Below are 22,187 nucleotides of genomic sequence, written 5' to 3'. Positions count from 1 at the left end.
CTGGGAGGCCAACTGGTCTAGATCAAATATCCCATTTTGCAGATAAAGAAAATGAAATCTAAAGAGATGAGCAGGCTTGCCAGAAATCACATTGGTAGCGAGTGGCAGGATTTATTATTTGATCCCAAATTCTCTCTTTATGGAACTCAAGGAACTCTCTGCTGAACCATCTTTGAACTATTTAGAATCATTGAATATTAGCTCTCTAAGGAGACTTAGAGATCATTGGGCCCAACCTCTTTATTTGACAAGTAAGGAAACTGAGATCCAGAAAGGGGAAGAGATCTGCTCATTATTGCACAGCTCAGAAATGGCAAAGCCAACTTTTCCAGATGTTTCTCTAATATATGACATCACTGAGCATGGAAACATTGATTGTCAGGCTTTGTGCCTGAAAATCATTTCCAACTAAGGATGATTTTGTTTTCGTAGTTGGTTATTCATGTTGGTAGAAATTCCAGTGCTGGGTTAGATAATAACAGAAATTTATTTCACTCTCCTTCTATAATCATAAATGTGGGTATCGAACCTATAAGCTAGCCATTTGTGCTGTATTCAACACCTACAATGGTAAAGCAAAAAATAACTGCCTAAGAGGGCTAAGTACCCTAAGAGAACATGTATCAGAAGGGCAGTTCACCCAGCCCAAAACAACTAGGGGGCCTCCAGACTGACTCTAAGGGGTGAATGGGCCTGAAAAGAGACCAAGGAGTCCAGAGCTAGACCAGGGACTTTTTCTCGTCAAGTTCCCAAGCCAGGGATTCATAGAGGAAATGGAGGGAAGATCAGTTCTTGGTCATTCAAGTTTGCAAAAGATCACCATTTATAGCAGGAAGAGACCTTGAGGTGATCTGATACAATAGTCCTTACTTTATAGATGAGGAAACTGAAGCACAAGGATGTTAAATGACTTAGCCAAGGTCATTGAGGTGGCAGAACTGTCTACCATTTGAGCACTCTTGTCATGGCTTTACCCTGTCTTCCCCATCTGACAACCTACACACACATTGAAATCTCTAAGAAGTAATTTTAAATTGTTTCCTTTCCCTTACATACAGATCCCTCAAAGCATCCGAATACTTCAAAGAAAATTTGTAATACAGTGTATTGTGTGGCTTGCCAGCTCAAGTCTAGACAATGAAGAATACCATCAAATTCCTCTGCTGGCAAAACAAAATGCTGGATTTGATTAAACTCCAGAGACTTTTCTGGTGCCTGAAACAAGAAGCCAATGGAGGTGTGGAGGCAGCTCGTAGTCATGAGCCTTTTGAAAACTGATTTCTGCTTTGGTTGTCAGTGAAGAGCATGAGAAAGAGCACTAGACTGAGGAATTAATGACCTGGATTCTAGCTCCAGACTTTTTGCTAATTACTTTGTGAATCTGGTCAAGGTGCTTCAACTCTCCATGCCCCAATTTCCTCATTGGTAAAATGGAACTGATGGTATTACGCTGTAAAATACATACATCGATTACATGAGGATCAAGTGAGATAATGTATAAGAAATTATTTGGATAAATCCAAAGCACCAAATTAAAGAGTTATTGTATACACACACACACTAGGAATTCAATAAGGTCCTGTGAACTGCTGTTAACATATTGTTAAAGATGATTGTAGGTTGGTTGGTTAGTCAGTTGTTGTCCTTCATTCTCGAAGAGGAACAAAATGACTTCACTATGCTACAGTTAAGTTTCAATGTGTTAGACTGTGGCTGATCAGATCAACATGAGCTTGGACTCAGAAGTCTCTTGAGCGTCTAATTCAAATGCAAAGTTTCTGAATAAAGAGGCATAAACACTTACAACAACTCAGAAAACCTTATAATGCTTATAGCAAAAGAATTCTTGGATTGAAAGAGAGTCCATGAGTCATCTCATCTAGCCTTCTACCATGGGCAAGACCTCCTCTCCTTTCATCTTTTCTCTTCTCCCCCCCTGTACATTATCCCCTACAAGAAGTCTGTTTGAAGACCTACAGGGACATGCAACTTACTCCATTCCATTTGTAGACAGCTCTAATTTAGGGAAGGTAATTTAATTTTTCATCTAAATTGTATGCCACTATCAGTAACTTCTCCCATTGCCCCTATATGTGCCCTCTTGAAAGGACACATCAAATAGCTGTAATCTTTCTTCCACATGCCAGCCCTTCGAATTTAATAATAGCTGACATTTATAGAGCCCTTCAGATGACAATAGAGATTTAGAGCCAGAGACTTCAGAGGCGATCAAATCCAGCCCCATCATTTTACAGATGAAGAAACTGGTGCTCAAAGAGATCAAAAGACTTACTACTTCCTAGTGGTCAAACAACTAGTAAGTGTCAGAGGTGGGATTTGAACTCAGGTCTAATCTGACTCTCAAGTTTAGGGCTGTATCAACTACACGATGATGCTTTTGTATGCCACATCATACCTTCTGGCCCTCCGAACAATTCTGTGACTTAGAGAGTTGGTGGATATATTACCATCTCCATTTTACAGATGAGAAACTAAGACTTAAAGAATTTAAATGACTCACTGAAGGTCAAAAGTACCAGAAAGTAGCAGAGTTGAGTTTTTCTGACTCAAATTCAAAGACTTTCTCCACGTGTCACATTCCTCCTAAGTTTTCTTTTCCCCAGGCTAAACATCCACAAGTTCTTTGAACTGGCCCTTCCATAAGGTGATCTCTTGTCCCCTCACTTATAAAAATGTATTATTTTTAATGAAATTCTTGGTGCCCATGTAGAAATGGACAAATGCATTTACAGTGGTCACTGAGGTGCCAGATGCTCTGGGTGACATTACAAAAGCGTGGATTGCTTCTAATTATCCCAAATAAGTTGTCCCCAGACCCTATATCCCCCAATGCCATGTATCTACTTGATCTTTCTGTTATAAATAATCTGTGTACACTTGGAATTCCCATTGTCCAGGAATAATCATAAGGCAACAATTCTTTGGTTCCCAGAACAGGAATTACAAACTTTTAGAATGCTAGAATTAGAAAAGACCTATCAGATTATCTAATGAATAGTGCATAATTAAATAATGCTAACTGAAATTTATACAGTACCTTGAAGTTTACAAAGTTTTTTGCATGTATTCAAGTCTCATAAACACTGCATGTTATTATTATCCCCCATATTCCAGATGAGGACACTGAGGCTTAAAGATGTTAAGTGACTTGCTATTGTCACGTAACATTTGTTGTTGCTATTCAGTGACTTTTCAATCACGTCCAACTCTTCATGACCACATTTGGGGTTTTGTTGGCAAAGAAAAAGAGTGGTTTTCCATTTCCTTCTCCAGCTATTTTTTACAGATGAGGAAACTGAAGCAAACAGGGTTAAGTCACTTGCCCAGGGTCACACAACTACTAACTGTCTGAGGCCAGAATTGAATTCATGATGATGAGTCTTCCTGATTCCAGGCCCAGCACACTATCCACTGTGCCACTCAGTTGTCTTTGTCACACAACCAGTAAGCATCAGAAGCAAGATTGTCCCAAGTTTTCTTAATTCTAAGTCCAGTACTCTAGCTAAGCTGTCTAATGACTGTAGTTTTAATTTATAAATGAAAGAACTGAGGCCCACAAGGATTGATGATTTGCCAAAGGTCACACAGTCATTCACTGGTAAAACTGAACCCACAGAATCTCTAGAGCAGAAGGAACCTCTGAGATCATTTAGTTCAACCCTTATCTGCACAGGAATTCCCTCTATAACATTCCTTCCATGTGATCTCCCAACCTATGCTTAGATACCTCCTACCTCTTGAAGCAGACAATTCCACTTTTACTCAGTTGCAATTCTTAAATACAAACTTTTGCAGTTTCATATATAATCATCTATTTCTTGTACTATGTTATAGAAATGCTTGTTTTATTCCATAAATTAAAAATAAAATTTAAAAAACCTTCCCTATAGCAAACTAAAATTTACAACCTCCTCCCCTTACCCTCTGGGTCAGGATACCCATGTTTCCTGATTCTCCATTCAGTACCCCTTCTAACATATCATGTTGCCCCTGCACATTCATACTCAAAGTAGGTGAATGAAAAAATCACTACATGAGTACAGAAGGTAAGAGAGGAGTTAGAGCCAGTCTTGCCTAGCATTCACAGGATGGGGAGTTAAGAGAAGGAAAAGAGCTTTAAAAAGTCCCGGGTAGGGACCTCATTTTTTTCTCCCATTATAACATGTAGTAAAGCAAAACAAGTTTTGACATTGGCCATGTCAAAAATAAAAAACAACCCAACATATGCCTCAGTGTAGACTCTGAGTCCTTCACCTCTCTGTCATGCTTCACCATGAGTCCTACAGATTGTGGCTGACTATTGTATTTACCAGAGTTCCTAAGTCTTTCAGAGTTGCCTTTACAAAGGTTTTTCTATTGTATAATTCTCTCTATTTGGTTCTGTTTACTTCACTTTGCATCAGTTCATACAAATCCTACAGGGACTTCTTATGTAAGAGAAAGGTCAAAACACTTCAGACTATCTTTGAGAAAACAGGGAAAATCAATCACCCATATACGCATGCACATGTACCACTGTGTGTGTAGAGCATAAACCAGCCACCAGATGCCTACATCGTCACAAATCAATTTTAATAATAATAGCACTAATCATAATCACAGTAATTAGAACAGTAGCCAGCATGTCTATAGTACGTTAAGTTTTGCAAAGTACTTCATATGTTTTATCTGACTTGATCCTCACAACAGCTGTTTGGTTGGGGCTATTATTATCACACTTTACAGATTAGCAAACTGAGGTTCAAAGAGATTAAGTGACTTGTCCATAGTTACACAGCAGTATCTCTAAGAGTATTTGAATTCAGGTCTTCCTGACTTTAAGTTATCACTTCTATCCATTGTTCCACATATCTCCCAACTTTCACATTACTGTCTCGTGTATATGTAGACCTAAAGGCAAAGCTACAAATGCTAGTATTTATTTCCTTACACACACACACACACACACACACACACACACACACACACTCAATTTTCAGACAATTCTAGTCATGAGGAGGTTTTTAATTATTTCTAATTGCATTGCCTTTCAGAAACTTCAACACTTTTTTTTTTCTCCTGAGACGGCAAGCCAGGCAAATTTATTCCTTCTTCTGTAATAGATATGATAGCCTTTTAAATACATAGGATCAATATTTGGAACAGGAAGGGACCTCAGAGGCTACCTCTTCCAATGCTAGCATTTTACCGATGAGGAAGATGAAACCAGAAAGTGACTTTGCCCAAAGCCGTTCAGGAAGTAAGCATGGAAGGCAGGACCAGAACCCACATCCTCCAATGTTCAAGCCAGTGTGCCACACTTCCTCCCTTTAAAGGCAACAATCATGCTATGCCCCAAGCCCCCAAGCCTTTTCTTCTCCAGCTTCTTTTGCTCATCGTCATTTGATATGCTTTTTTTAGTCATCTCACCACGCTATTCACTCTTTTCTGGACACTTCAACGTCTCAGCGTAATCTTGTATTTGGTCTCCAGGCTTTTGACATTGATCCTATCTCATTCGCAGGCTTCTCACCCAGCCTCTATAAGACAAAGTTGGGGGCCAGTGCCTTGGCCATCATCTTCTCTGTAAGTTGAAGCACTGAGAAGTCACAAATAGGAATAGAGTTCCAAAGGGATGGGACAGTGAGAGATTATGGCGATGGCTTTAGACTCCATAGCAGCTGCCTGATTGGGCTCCAAAGAGGGTTCCAGACAGTTAGCTCTCTAACCTCAGAAGCAGAGTGATCATCAAAGCTCCTCATTCATCAATGCCATGGGTTAAGTAAAGTATACACTGTGTGAGTAAAGCAGGAAAAATACAAGAAGGTTACAGTCTAAGAAAAGATTTGATGATTACATAAAACATGGAATGAGTGTCATGACCACAAATAGGTAAGAATGATTAGCAAAGACTTTATGGAGAATGGGAGAAAGCATTTCATGTGAATATACATCAAGTAGAGGCAGAAGGAAACATATGGGGGAAATGTTATCAGGTTTTCTTAATGACAAACTGGGAAGTAGTGGGAGGATGCTGATTAATGGTGAATGCCTTAGAAGTCTATTAAGCCAAACTAAAGTATCTGGATTTAACTTCTGCAACAGTTAGGATTTGCCACATACTTCTTTGTAGAGGTGAGAAGATATAGTCCAGAGTAAGAATCAGGAGAATTATGATTATAACAATCCTGTTTATTAATTATGTGACTTTGGGAAGATTACTTTTAGGCCTCGGTTTACTCATCTGTAAAATGACAGCAATAATACCTATGCTAGGGGGAGGAGCCAAGATGGCAGAGTAGAAAGACACACATATGCTAGCTTCAAACCCACAGCCCATAAAATACCTGTGAAGAAGAACTCCCAAAAAATTCTGGAGCAGCAGAAGCCACAGAACAACGGAGCAGAGGAGATTTCTGTTCCAGAGAGCCCTGAAAAACTGACTCGAAAGGTCCGTTGAGCACCTGACCTGGAGCACAGCCCAGCACTGAGAGGAGCAGATCTGAGCAGTTTCCAGGGAGAGAATTTCCAGCAGCCGTGCAGGTCCCTCCACCTACAGGTGCCAAAGGTCAGTGAGTCTCTTTGGCTGGCCGAGAGGGGAGCGGGGTGTCCCCATAACTCAGGCCCCCTTGGGAGGCAGCAGCAGAGGCAGCAGCAGACAAGGGCTCCCAAAGCAGGCAGGAGCCTGGATCCATTGTTGAAGGTCTCTGCATAAACCCCCTGAGGGAACTAAGCCCATGAGGTGACCCTGCCTCCATCTGAGCACCTGAACTTAATCTCATACTGAATAGCAGCCCTGTCCACCAAAAGCCCTGAGGCTGGGAAGCAGCATTTGAATCTCAGACCCTAAGCACTGGCTGGGCAGAATGGGAGGCATGGTGGGTGTGGAGAGGACACTCAGAAGTCAAGTAACTGGCTGGGAAAATGCCCAGAAAAGGAGAAAAAAATAAGACCATAGAAGGTTACTTTCATGGTGAACAGATATCTCCTCCCATCCTTTCAGATGAGGAAGAACAATGTTTACCATCAGGGAAAGATGTAGAAATCAAGGCTTCTGTATCCCAAACATCCAAAATAAATATTCAATGGGCTCAGGCCATGGAAGAGCTCAAAAAGGATTTTGAAAATCAAGTTAGAGAGCTGGAGGAAAAACTGGGAAGAGAAATGAGAGACATGCAAGAAAAGCATGAAAAACAGGTCAACACCTTGCTAAAGGAGACTCAAAAAATGCTGAAGAAAATAACACCTTGAAAAACAGGCTAACTCAATTGGCAAAAGAGGTTCAAAAAACTAATGAGGAGAAAAATGCTTTTAAAAGTAGAAATAGCCAAATGGAAAAGGAGGTTCAAAAGCTCACTGAAGAAAATAGTTCTTTCAAAATTAGAATGGAACAGATGGAGGCTAATGACTTTATGAGAAACCAAGAAATCACAAAACAAAACCAAAAGAATGAAAAAATGGAAGATAATGTGAAATATCTCATTGGAAAAAAAACTGACCTGGAAAACAGATCCAGGAGAGATAATTTAAAAATTATGGGCCTACCTGAAAGCCAGGATCAAAAAAAGAGCCTAGACATCATCTTTCATGAAATTATCAAGGAAAACTGCCCTGAGATTCTAGAACCAGAGGGCAAAATAAGCATTCAAGGAATCCACCGATCACTGCCTGAAAGAGATCCAAAAAGAGAAACTCCTAGGAACATTGTGGCCAAATTCCAGAGTTCCCAGATCAAGGAGAAAATATTGCAAGCAGCTAGAAAGAAACAATTTAAGTATTGTGGAAATACAATCAGGATAACACAAGATCTAGCAGCTTCTACATTAAGGGATCGAAGGGCGTGGAATAGGATATTCCAGAAGTCAAAGGAACTAGGACTAAAACCAAGAATCACCTACCCAGCAAAACTGAGTATAATACTTCAAGGGAAAAAATGGTCTTTCAATGAAATAGAGGACTTTCAAGCATTCTTGATGAAAAGACCAGAGCTGAAAAGAAAATTTGACTTTCAAACACAAGAATGAAGAGAAGCATGAAAAGGTAAACAGCAAAGAGAAGTCATAAGGGACTTTACTAAAGTTGAACTGTTTACATTCCTACATGGAAAGACAATATTTGTAACTCTTGAAACTTTTCAGTATCTGGGTAGTGGGTGGGATTACATACACAGACACACACTCACACATGCACACACACACACAAAGTACAGAGTGAATGGAATAGGATAGGATCATATCTTAAAAAAATGAAATTAAAGGGTGAGAGAGAAATATATTGGGAGGAGAAAGGGGCAAATTATCTCTCATAAAAGAGACAGGCAAAAGAGTTTTTGGTGGAGGGAAAAATAGGGGAGGTGAGAGAAAAACATGACGTTTACTCTCATCACACTTGACTCAAGGAAGGAATAATTTTTGGTATGAAAACCTATCTTACAATACAGGAAAGTGGGGGAGAAGGGGATAAGCAGGTTGCGGGGGATGATGGAAGGGAGGGCAATGGGAGGAGGGAGCAATTTGAAGTCAACACTCTTGGGGAGGGACAGGATCAAAAGAGAGAATAGAAGCAATGGGGGCAGGATAGGATGGAGGGAAATATAGCTAGTCTCACACAACATGACTACTATGGAAGTCATTTGCAAAGCTACACAGATATGGCCTATATTGAATTGCTTGCCTTCCCAAAGGGAATGGGTGAGGAGGGAGGGATGAAAAGAAGTTGGAACTCAAAGTTTTAGGAACAACTGTCGAGTACTGTTCTTACTACTAGGAAATAAGAAATACAGGTAAAGGGGTATAGAAAGTTATCTGGCCCTACCGGAAAAAAGAGAAGATGCGGACAAGGGAAGAGAGGGATGATAGAAGAGAGGGGAGATTGGTGATAGGGGCAATCAGAATGCTTGGTGTTTTGGGGTGGGGGAGGGACAAATGGGGAGAAAATTTGGAACCCAAACTTTTGTGAAAATGAATGTTAAAAGTTAAATAAATTTAAAAATAAATAAATAAAAATAAAAAAATTTGTTAAAAAAAAATAAATAATACCTACCCTACTTATTATATAAAATGAGAAAATAAATACCTTAAAATGAACACATTGTCAAAAATGACAAAAGTTTAAGAGAGTTAATGCTGAATATGCTGTGGGAAAATAGGTCTACACTGTTAATGGCATAGTAACTTAAACTATTCTGGGAAATGATTTGAAATTATGAGAGCTAAGTCACTAAACTATTCAAACTCTTTTTCTCAGAGATTCAGCTGCTGAGCATATATCCCAAGGAGATTAAAAATAAACAAAAAGAAAAGCCTCATATTAAGGGGAGAAAGAGCAAGCAGTTATTAGGCACTTACTATATGTCAAGGCACTCTGCTAAGAGCTTAAAAAATATTATCTCACTTAGTAATATGAACCAAAATACTCACAGTAAAAATGTTGATTGGAAAATAAAACAAAAGTTGGAAACTAAGTCAATAACTTCATCATGAACTAAGTCAATAACTAAGTCACATTGCCCATGTGTTGGGCAATGGCCAGATGAATTGTTGAATGCTATAGAATATTATTACTCCAAAAGAAATAGATATGAAGAATTCAAAAAAAAATGAGAAGACATTTGATTCTGGGGAAATCAGAATCAGGAGAACAATATATATTGTGACTACAAAAATGTAAATGAAAAATACATTCTAAAATGAGGCCAAACTCTGAGTAATTGTAATGATCAGTCTTGGCCATAGAGAACTGATGATGATGATGATGATGATGATAAAATAGCTACCATTTCCATAGTACTTTAGAGTTTACACAGTGCTTTGCATATATTATCTCATTTGACCAAACGAGAAACAGCTGAGGAAATTCACCCCCACTCTCAACCAAAGAAATGGGGCATTACATGTTGCATACAGTCTCCAGGCAGCTAGTTGCTCAGTGCATTGAGAACTGGCTTTAAAGTTAGAAAGACCTGGGTTCAAAACCTACCTCAGAGGCTTACTAACTACATGACCCTGAGCAATTCAATTAACCTCTGTCAGCCCCATCTGTAAAATGAGGATAATGAATGGCACCTACTTCCCAGGGTAGCTATGAGGCTTAAATGAAGTCATATATGTAAAGTGCTTTGTACACCTTAAATAACTTATATAAATACAACTATTACTATTACGTACTATAAGATATGTACACCATGTTTTGCTTAACTGTTCTTTGTTACAAGAAAGGCCTCATCCTTTGTGTATGTGTGTGAAGAGGAGATAACATATCCAGAAATGATTATGCAAAAAGGAATCAGCAAAATATTATTTTTAAAAGGCAAAAGCATTTAAAAAAGGAAAATGCTACGTCTGCCCAAGAGTCTATTACTAAAATTTTGTCTCCAAAAAATACCTAGTCCTGAAGATAAGAGTTAGAGGACCTGAGAAAGTTATGTGAATTCAGAGATGGTTTCATCTGTAGGAATAATGTAATTCCAATCTGTATTAAGGTCGTAGGTATAACTGAATATATGAAAGGGTTGGTGACTTTTTGTAGGAATGGCTCACAGTGTCAGCTAAGTGACATAGTAGATAGAGTGCTGGGCCTGGAGTCAGGAAGACTCATCTTTGTGAGTTCAAATCTGGCCTCAGATATTTAGTATCTGTGTGACCCTGGGCAAATCACTTAACCCTGTTTTCCTCAGTTTCCTCATCTGTAAAAATGAACTGGAGAAGGAAATGGCAAACCACTCCAGGATCTCTACCAAGAAAATCCCAAATGGAATGACAAAGAGTCAGTCATGACTGAACAACCACTCAGAGACTGAAGACGAAATCAAAGGTTATAAGACTAGAGGACACATTCAGTGGTAGGATAGAGAAGCTAGAAAGGATCGAGGGAATCTTAGGAATGGTCTTGGTGAGGAAAGAAGATGAACTCAATTTTTGGCATATTTTCTTTTTAATGTCCTAGAATAAGCCCCATTGACTTTGCTGTAAAGTAAGGTCTGATTAGAGGGCAAGGAGAATTCTGGCAAAATTCCTATAATAGCACTTGGAAAGGAAGGGGGATGAGAATATGTAGACCTCAAAATCAATAATGATTACTTTGTTCAGTGGTCCAGGGGCTGAGAGTTAAAGATGAAGGGGGCAATGCAGGCTGAGGAAAACAAATAATCAGGGCCATCCTAAAGTATAATTGGTTGATTACAGGTAGTTAATTTCCTATCAATGAAGGTTTTCAAGGATGGCTCACCATTTATCAGTGATGTCATAGAGAAGGTGTTCATTCAGGTATGGGTTGGATTAGATGGTCTCTAACATTCTCTCCTACTCTGAGATGATGGAGGCTAGGGAACTGAGGGGGAAAGAATAGGTGGTTTTACTTTGGGAAACATTCCACTGGAGACCCTGAGTTTCTGGGCGCTACCTAAACTTCACTCCAAATCCACAACTAAAAGCAAAGAATTTTGTTTCTCAACTTTACTGTCTCATTTTAAAATAAGAACAAGTCTATGATTAGAGTGCATTAACAAAAAGTAAACTGTGTCCAGAATCCCATTAGTTAAGGATGATCCCTTTAAATAAATATATATCCTACAGAGCCATAACTAAATTTCAAATGTTACTTTTCATATCTGCATTCCGGTCTGACTGTGGCAAATGTGAAAGGAAATGAGAGGCAAAATGTATTCGGCTTCAGTAAACAGTCCTAAAACTATATAAAAATCTAAATGGGTCTATTTGAAAGAATCATAGAATAGGAAAGAGAAGACCTTCAAATAATCATCTCCCCTCCAGGGTGGGCTGTATTTAAAGGTGTTATTCATTCATTTAAAAAACAATCTATTGAGTACCTAATATGTGCTTTCCTAGGCACCATGTGAGATACGAAGATGAGTTAGACGTGGTCCCTGTATTCACAGGATTTATAATACAATTGAGATATTATCATCATACAGATGATGAATACAAGATAGTATGTGGGTAAGTTCCACAAGAATGGTTCAAACTATGAATAATAGAAGGTCAGGCTTATGAGATCAGGGAAATCTACATGGAGTCAGTAATATTTGAGCTGCGTCCTTCAGAATTGGCAGTATTTTGACAATGTGGACACTTTAGGAGAAAGCATTCAAAAAATGGGGTACCCACTAAGTAAAGGCGCAGAGGTAGGAAACCACTAAATAACTTTAGTAATAACAAATAGTTCAGTTTGGTTGGATCCTAGAATCCTCACGAAAGGGTAATGAAAGAACAACATAGAAGCAGAGGTTGTGGGGAAGAGTGTCATACTATAGAAGATCTTAAATACCAGGTTAAAGCATTTGTACTTTCTTTGATGCAAAATGATAAAACATTGAAATTTTTTTAAGTGTGAGCGGGCATGGGAAGGGGTGATACAAAATAGTGATTTAGAAATAGTAATCTGGTGATGCTCAACAGGATGGATCAAAAAGGAGAGAGATTAGAGGTGGGAAAACCAATTAATAAGTAATTCTATATATGTATAATATTTTATTATAATAGTCCAGACATAAAATAATAAGGATACAAATTAATGTAATGGCTGCAGAAATGGAATGAAAGAGATGGATCTGAAAGATGCTAGGGTAGCTGAGAAGAGGGTTTAGTACATCTGTTAGCTCACGACCATGATGACATGTCAGAGCAAAGCATGGTTGGGTAACACACAATAAAAGACCAGAGCAGTACACAAAGGCATATTACATCAGACAAAGAGTCATTTTGCAGCCATCCATACCACCATGCCTCTAGATTTTCATGCAGACCTCCTTGGTTTCATGCTTTTGGCCCTTGGCTTTCTGCTTCCATCTTATCCCTTAGGTTTTTGAATTCCATTCCCAGTCTGTCTTTGGGTTTATCATCTCACATGGATGATTATTTAGACCTGGTCCCTCTTTCCCCAGAAAAGGGAGGAGTTCCCTCAGCTGGAGACTGGTCTATTCACCAGCACAGGTTGACCTCCTGCTGTGAATATAGCATAAAAGTTGTATGGGCAATTAATACCAAGGTTTTAAGTCTGGGTATATAATGATGTCATTAACATAAACAGAGGAGTAGAGAGGAGTAACTAATTTGGAGCTGGAGGGGAGTAAGGGAAGGAGGCAAAGAATGAATGTTAATAAGATAAAAAGTTCAGTATTGAACAAATTATTAAAAAAAAAATACTGAGATGCCAGCAGGCTACGTAGCTGCAGACATCCAACAACTGGTTAGGAATGTGGATGTCTTTGCACTCTGTCTAACTTTTCCTGTTTGTTATTATTAAATAGCAAACACTGGAGTGAGTTTCTGAATGTGCTCTCTCTCTCTCTCTCTCTCTCTCTCTCTCTCTCTCTCTCTCTCTCTCTCTCTCTGTCTCTCTCTGTCTCTCTCTGTCTCTCTCTGTCTCTCTGTCTCTCTCTCACTGTCTCTCTCTGTCTCTCGCTGTCTCTCTCTCTGTCTCTGTCTCTCTCTGTCTCTGTCTCTCTCTCTCTCTCTCAACCATTGAAGAACCATGTCACATAGGTCAATACAGAAATCAAAGACAGAGCATAAAAGGTTGCTGAGAAATCAAGGAAGAGAAAAATTGACAAAAAGTCATCGGATTGCATAATTAGGAGGACATTAGTGATCTTTGAGAGTGCAGTTTCAGTAGAACAGATTGAAATCATATAGGATCTTTTGGGCAAGTAGCATTTCTTGTTTGTATTGGGGAAAAATAATCACTTGAATTATAAGCTCCTTGAGGGCAGGGGACTTTGTGTATTCTATTTCTTTTTATCTCATAGTGCATCATACAGTTTGGCACACATAGTAAATGTTAAACAAATTTATCCAGCTTTCTCCGTTGACCACAGGAAAAAACTGCTGGGATGGGCCAGAAACATGGAGGACAGTGGTTTGAAGGGGACTGAATATGGAATTAAGATGTTGTAACATTCTGCTGAGGTAAGCTGAAGGAGTAGGGATGGGGGCCAACCTTTCTTGTGGTGACATAAACAAATGCTGAGCTTAGCTAGGTTTGAGATCTAGGACTAAAAAGGATGATATGCTTTGGACTGTAATAATGCCTACGTCAAAATGGGAAATAACCATCAGGAAGCCCTGATTAAGCACCTACTATGATTTTTGCCTTTCAAGAGTTAAACAGTCTAAGACATGGGGGCATGTGTGGGGGAAGGACACAACATGCTCACAAAAAATTAAATACAAGATATAGACAAAATGAATTCACAATGACTTGGGTGTGAAAGAGCCTCCAGTAAATCAGGGAATTAAGGGAGGCCCCAGGGAGGAGGCGATACTTAAGCTGAAGCTAGAGGTGAGGAGGGTGAGCATTCAAACAGCGGGTGACAAAGGTAGAAAATGGGATAGCATGTATTAGGGAACAGCAAAAAGACAGTGTGCCCAGAATGTAGGAATGAGGAGACATAACGTCTAACTTAGATGGAAAGGCTAGGATCAGTCAAGAGAGGCTACATGAACTCCCAAACTAGCTTCCAATATGTTCAACCATAAGAAAATGTCTCACTGCTAAGAATAACTCATTTCTATACACTCTAGAAACAGCAGACATTCCCAGATCATTAGGGGGTCCCAAAAATCTTAGTGCAATTTTAAGCTTTTAAGTACAGTTTTAAGCTATCAAGAATACACACAAAATCCCCTGACCTTTAGTGCACTAATACTTTGGGGACATCCTATAAAGACAGAGGAATAGATAATGAATGAAAGATTGTATAACTTTGTGGGTGGGGAAGGATGAATTAAGAGAGTGGGGGGGTGGGGTAACAGAAAATTAAAGTAAATGTGAGGGGACAAGTAGACAAAAACAAAGCGGAGTGGTCAAGAATCAACAAGCTAGCAGTAACCTTTGCATCCCCAATACCTAGCCCAGTGTTTGGCACGTAGTAGGCACTTAATAAAGGATTGTTGCTTTATTGATTGATATTAATATGTTGCATTATAATATTATCTCTGTGCACGTTAGGATTTTTACTCAGACATATTTCTGGAAGATGGATAAGAATTCTATTTGTTATGACTCATTTCCTTGGGGACTGGTGTAATTTAACAATGGAATGCTTTCTGGAAGAGAAACCAGTGGTTCTAGGAATACCATTTTTAAGAAATTTGTGATCAAGATCTCTCTTTAGCCAAATGCTAAACAGGTTTACCTATCAAGAGACAGCTTTTACAGTGAAGTCTAGTGGGGGCAACTGCATCCTCATTATTTCTCAAACCATGCCAAAATGACATCTGAAGCTAATCCTAACCTAATTACACTTCTGTTTCTTCTGAAATTAAGTTCGATGTGCTTACTATATTCTTTGACTGTCCTTAGGAGGTTGAGAGTCAATGATGCATCAGGCATTTTTGCATGATATACATACTGGCCAAAGGATTTAGATTTAAAACTTTGGAGGCAACAGAGAGATCATTTCATCTGACTCCTTCACTTTATTAAGATGAAATGGAGACCTAGAGAGTTTAAGTGATTTGCCGATGGTCACACAGATGACCATGGCAGAGGTTGGCCTCAAACTCAAGTTGTTTGATTTCAGACCCAAAGTGTTTGCCACCCCACTATGATATCATACATACATAATAAAATGCATAATATCACTTTACAGATAATATCTAATGGCTTAAGTTTAAGTCCCTAGTAGTTTAATGGAGCTAATTTTGACTAATTAAACATCAAAAGCAACAAGATTTTTGCCATCAGATTTTACTACCTCAGAAGAGTGAGATGATCTACGGAAAATCTGCCATACACAAGAATCGTATTGAGTGGATGGAAAATGAGCCTGTAGGTAAGAGCCTGAGTCTGCCAGAAACATCAAGAATGCTGAATGGCCTCCAAAAGGTGAGGTCACCACCCAAATTCTTTGCAAACTAATCAGCTCCAGATGGAAAAGGATTGTACTGCCAGAGTAAAGAGTTAGATTGGCCCATTTCAGAACCCTCTTATTACCCAGGGGATGTGTTCGGTGACCTGGTACCCACCTGGAGACTAAAGACCTCCTGTTGATTGATTCATTGGGACAGCCGTCAAAGGAGAGAGATTTTTTACTATTACAGTTGATCCCCATTTGGCTTCATGGTCAAGTACATAAGAACAAAAGCCAGCTAGGAAAACACAAGGCCTCTAGAGCCACTGCTCTGAAGGAGATGATGGTTTCAGGGGAATTCTCATTCAGGTACTCAGAAGAGTTCACTTTGCCTAGAAATAGAACCAGTTCACCCTTCAATAATCAAAGAAGAGGTTAACTGTCAGGAGAACCCTGAGATAAAGATGGTCCTCAGAACAGAGGAAGTAGGACAACTCTAATTCTTTACGGTCTCTATCAACTTATTATGAGAGTAAGGAAGGTAGGGACCTAGAAATTAAGATTCCAAGTCTGTCCCAGGTTCTGCCTTTGAATTGGTAAGACTTTTAAAAAGTTAATTTAATCATCTTTCCTTCCATTGTCTCCTCTGAGAAACCCTTGGGACAATATAGGTTCCATTTCTCAGTAGGGATGTGGTCACAATGTAAAAGAGTATGTGTTTCATGCATGTTGAGTTATTAAGAAAAAAAATTGCCTCTGAATAAAATGCATATCTGAGGTTGATTTTATTGATGAAGATTATGATAATAGAAGACAAATTTAGATCTGGAGGGTATCTTAGAGATTATTTAGTATAAGCCTCTATCTTACAACAAAGGAAACTGAGGGTCAGAAAATTTAAGTGGCTTGCCCAAGATGACCCAGATTTTAAATGAAAGAAGCAGGATTGGATCCAGGAAATTTGGCTCCAAATTCAGGGTTCTATTGCACTGCACTGCCTCTAAAGTATCTTAGATATTATTCCCTGTGGAACTTTTGAAATGTCCAGTAAGTCTCTCAAGTTTGAACCATTTCTTGGGAGTCAGTAGTGTAGATTTCACCTGAAGAGTCAAATATCTACCCCAAATCAATATCAGCTTTTAAAAAAATTGGCAAGTGTAAATATAGTACTTTCAGAGAAAATTCCAAGTAACAGTAAACTTTTGCCTTCTTGGCTCCATAAAAGTTCATTTTAAAGCAAAAGTTTTCTTTGTGTGTGGGTTGTTTTTTTTTTTTTCTAACTTTTAAGTTCACTTTGAAAGGAGTTTCCGTTTTGGTTAATCATTAACTTTAAGGAGACTAAATAGACTAATTTTTTATTCATTTGTTTTGGCAGAAAATAACTGGAGTAAATCAATAAGATTATGATTTCAGGTTAAGAATGGGGAGAGAAACTCCCCAAAGATATAAGATCTCTTGAGAAAAACCTCTAATGGTGTGTGAGAGTACAGGAAGGATGTCTGTGAATACATAGATGGAAGGCAGTGCTGTGGAGCCAGAGAGATAAAGTCTCTCAGGAAGAACTAGGATCCAATTCTATTTCTGACACATTCTGACTGTGTGATCTTGGGCCAGTGGTTTTATCTAACAGTGTCCCAGGCAATTCTCAAAGATGGCAAGCTGTAGAAAAGTTAACAATGTGCATGAGCAGAGAGATTTTCCTCTCTGAGAATTCCCTATACAAATGAAAAAATCTAAACCAAAGTACATACACATACATGGACACACAAATAGAGATGGATAGGAAGGTTCTACAGTTTCATTAACTTAGAAAACTCTCTTACTAAATAAATCCTAAGGATGTATTTAAGGCACACAGAAGTTAAATGACTTGTCCTTAATGAACAGGCAGAATTTGAACTTTATCCATTATATGTGTGTATACAATATGTGTGTACCTATATCAATATACACATATGTGGCACAGTTCAAATTCTACCTCTGATATATGCATATGTGTATTATACATGTATCCATAAATACATACATGTACATATGCAAATATTACTTTGTGAGTATATCATATATGTATGTGTGTGCGCATGTGTGTATGCAGAATATATATGTGCATATTGTAAAGACTCATGTGTACATGTACCTGCATGCATGTGTATATGTGTGTATAAACATGTGTGATTACATATAAATAGATATAATTACTATTACACATTTTAAACAAAACACATCCGAAAGCCATTCATTAATCCTAAAACAAAATAAAATCCCAAGCCTCTAACAAATACAAAATTACATGTATTTCTTTCTGTTCTGAAAGAACCTGAAATCCTAGGGAAGCAAATTCAAAGCAGATCCCTATCTGCATGGTAGACCATGTCTACCCCATTCTCCTTTGGGTCCGTTAGGCTTTTATATGTTTTCATTACTTTGGTAGCACACATGGGTCTGTAAAAAGAACACTAGAGTTTGGGGGTTTTTTAATGAAAAGGGTAGAGGAAGTTTCTTTTTCTATACTGGGATTATTTTTCTCCTTTTTTTGTCTCTCCATCTATCATCCTTCTATATTTCTACATATTGATCAGCCTTAAGACCTGAAGATGTTATTAAGTGGTTAAATAGAATTCTGCTGTTTCAGCAAATCCACACTTAGCTGAGATCATGGAACTGCTCCATTATCCTATTAGTTCAAAAAAACTCCCAGATATCTCCTGAATCTCCACATCCCTTCAGCTTTCATATGGTAAGAAGAAACCAGTGAGGGGTGGAAACAACAACAAAAGGTTGAAAAACTTTCAATGGAACTTCGAGATCCTTTATTTTGCGTTCTTCCCTCAACACAAACCCCCACCCCAGGTATGCCCAAACTTTCAAAGCAGTTACTAAATCAGAGGGAACAGCAAAACAGTCATTAAATTCATGGGGTCAGGGAGCAAATGGAAGGAGAAAATCAGGGTTTTTTCCTTTATTTCTTTTAGACGCATTGATTTATTCAACAAAACCAATTCAAAACACACACACGGACTTAATGAGTTTGTCTAAGTGTCCAGTCTTTGAGTCTATGTATTTAAGAAAGAATCAAGAATTCAAGTCTTTCTTTGAGGAACTTAATGAAAATTGCAATCAGAAGAGGAGATAAAGAGAATGGAAATCAATCTTTTTTTTTTAAGCTTGGAACTTAATCTTTCTATATTGTGGCTTCCAGGCTTCCTCATCATAGCACTAATAATACACGCTTCCTCTATGAATTTTCAGGCTTTCCGTCAAACAACCTAGGAAGGTGGGAGAGGCAAATACTGTTATCCCCACTTTACAGATGAGGAAAATGAGGCCGAGAGAAGTTCAACACTTGCCCGTGATCATAGCACAAAGTGTCAGGGCCCAAACTGGAACCCCTAGATTTTCGAATTCCAAATCCAGTGCTCTCTGCATGAGGAAAGTGTCTCGCTCCTCCCGACTGCCTCTGCTCGGTGCCCTTACTCTGGCCAAAGAGCAGCTGCTGCCCTGTGAACAGTAGCAAGCATCACTGGGCTGAGCGAGGATGGAGCGCCCCCCACCAACTCCTGCCCCAACTGGTCGGAGGTAAACTGGTCAGGATAAACTTCTAGGGAGCATCTGTGGCACTGGGGAGACGCAAGGGCATGAGCTGCAAAAGAAAATCCTTTCTATGTCCTGGCTGCCTTACCTTCATCCACTACCCCTCACCCACCTGCTAAGCGCCAACCTTCTTCAAGAACTAATGAGGTCACTTGAGGCATAATCCGGCTGCGTTCTCAGCACCAGCCTTAAAACTATACTAATATCCATGAAGCCTAGATACCAAGTGGCCCACAAGCGCTATCACCCGTGATTGCCTCAGTTTCCTTTCACGTTCGGTAAGACCTCTCTCATCTCCCCTACTTCAAGCGGAGCCACACCACCAAACACTCGGGCTGCAGTCAGAAAATCCAAAGGCGCGGTGATTGCAAACTAACTCTGAGGAAATTCAACATTCCTCCCTTTGCGCCTACTTACTTGGAGTTGGGAATCTCCGCTCTCCTGCTTTGGCCGCTGGTCAATGGAGAGAGATGAGGCTGGCTGCTAGGTTTCTAGAGACAGGAGATCGGGCAGGAACAGCCCCGCTGCCTCCGCCGCTGCCTCTGCTGCTGCTGCCGCCGCTGCTGCTGCCGCCGCCGCTGCTGCTGAGGAAGCTGTTTCTCCAGCTGCTCGCTCTCCTTTCTGGACAGGATCACTCACTTGTCTCTTCCTTTTCCCTTTTCCAGCTGTGGCTTTCCTTGCCTGCTGGGACTTGCTATGAAAGATTTCTGGACTCCAAGGCAAGGGAACCTGATCCTCCCTTGGACTCAATTAAGCCTTGACAGGGAGTGAGTCCAGAGAGAAAATGAAGAATGGAAGGAGGGAGTGAAAGGAGGGAGGGAGGCAAGTGGGCAAAGTGAGGAAGCCAGCACCAGCAAGGGCACTTTTTAAGTCGGGAGCTGGTTGGAAAGCTTATTAAAAGCAGGTCACTCAAGGGGCAGTCTCTCCCATTAGAAGCAAAAAAAAGGGGGGGGGGGAGGGACAGGGAAAAGGAGATGAGATAGCAAATTGGACTTCTTGACTAATAATTATTCCAAAAGGAAGTCTTGACAACACATTTCTTCTCTGAAACTTTGTGCAATTCAGAGGAATGAGCTTTTTACCCAGATTTTGATAAGTAGGGAATCAAAGTGATCTCTCAGTACTCTGAGAGGAAGGGTGTCTCACTGGTGTCAAACAAAATAGAACTAGGGATCACTAAACATAAAGATTCCTACTGGCATCTAATAGACCTCGAATACGGCATCTTAATATTTTTGTTACTGTTGTTGAATCATGATCAACTCTTCATGATCCCATTTGGGGGTTTTTTGGCAAAGATACTAGAGTGGTTTGTCATTTTCCTCTCCATCTCATTTTACAGATAAAGAAACTGTGGCAAAAAGGGTTAAGTGACTTGCCTAAGGTCACAGATGGTAAGTGTCTGAGGCCACATTGCAACTCCTGAAGATAAATCTTCTTGATTACTGGCCCGGTATTCTAGTCATTGCTGCATCTACCTGCCTTCATATTAGTGATATCAATGTTTTACTGCATTTTCTTTCTTTTGTTGAATATTTCTCCATTACATTTTAATTTAACTAGGGTAGCACTTGTGAGTCCTATGTTTGACACTCCTTGAGCTGGCCTAGAGATCCTGAAGACCCCAGATGCAAATGCTGACTGTGTGACCCTGCCCAAGTTGTTGAACCTCTTAGCATCCGCAGGCTACAACTTGCAGAGAAGGTGAAGACCTGTGGAGAAGGTGATCTTCCTCACAGGAAGCTTCCTAGATTGATGGTCTGGTCTAAAGCAAACAAAAAAAAATTGGTTCTGTGTAGTTTTTTGCTATTTACAAAGTGCTTTCTTAACAACAATCCTGTGAAGGTTCAAATACGATTATTCCAATTTTACAGTTGTGGCTGCGGCGACTCAAACACATAAAGTGATGTGCTCATGGTCATACAGCTACTAAATGTCAGAGCCAGGAGTTTGTCAGCCAGTCAATCAACAAGCATTTACTTAGTCCTTATTCTGTGACAGTCACTGTGCTCCCAATTTTCCTGATAAAGTAGGGAGAAAAAGGACAGAGACAGGATGGGGAGAAATGGATCTAGTGACCAAATATCTTCATTCCATTACCACCATCATTCCTTCCTCCTGCAATTTCTAATAGTTCAATTATCAAATCCTTCTTAAAGAATTTCCCATTTGGCTTTGTATAGTAGACTGAGCCCCAGTGATACTCTATGTAAAAAACTACTGAGGTCCCAAAGAAGGCTAGGTAGATGGACGTCTGAAGGGCCAGAAAGGTCAATTAAATGCTCCAGGAGGTGGGGAGCATGAAGGATTACAGATGGGTGCTTTAGTGGATCAGGCCCTGGAGACACTTGACCTCAGGAGGACCTGAACTCCAATCATCTCTCAGTCATTTACCAGCATTATGACCCAGATCACTTCACCATGAAGTCTGTTTCCTCATCTGTAAAATGGAAATAATATCATCTACTCACAAGGTTGTTGTGGGGATTGCCCAAAATAATATACGTAAAGAGCTTTGTAAAACTTAAAGCATTGTATAAGCACTACATAATCAGAAGTGATAAGGATGAAGATGCTTTCAATGAAGCACTTTTGTCCCCCAAGCTTTTAGGTGGTGAATGGTCTCTTAGGTCCTAAAACGCAACAGGAGGTAAGCCTTCTGACGAAAGAGCTCTGTGAGCTTTCTAGGACTTCTGATCAGGTCTGCGTATTAATGGTGTTAATATGAGCACCTTAACTAGAGAGAGAAAGAGACAGAGACTGAGACGGAGACTGAGTCTGAGAG

General features: G+C 39.6%; 1 protein-coding gene across 4 annotated transcripts in view; it reads right to left on the bottom strand.

Moving 5' to 3' along the window:
• PTN (pleiotrophin) overlaps positions 1 to 20,275 on the bottom strand; it is a 123,529-nt gene extending 103,254 nt beyond the window's left edge. For 3 of the 4 annotated variants that reach the window (XM_072652622.1, XM_072652619.1, XM_072652624.1), the window contains exon 1: positions 19,820 to 20,270. The gene's annotated coding sequence lies outside the window, so the exon portion shown is untranslated. Of the gene's footprint in view, positions 1 to 19,819 lie in introns of all 4 variants that reach the window. The other variant, XM_072652616.1, reaches the window with a different exon arrangement.
• Between the last annotated feature and the right edge of the window lie 1,912 nt (positions 20,276 to 22,187).

Source organism: Notamacropus eugenii, chromosome 3 (assembly GCF_028372415.1).
Source record: "Notamacropus eugenii isolate mMacEug1 chromosome 3, mMacEug1.pri_v2, whole genome shotgun sequence".
Lineage (NCBI taxonomy): Eukaryota > Metazoa > Chordata > Mammalia > Diprotodontia > Macropodidae > Notamacropus > Notamacropus eugenii.
This window is presented reverse-complemented; position numbering and strand designations above follow the sequence as displayed.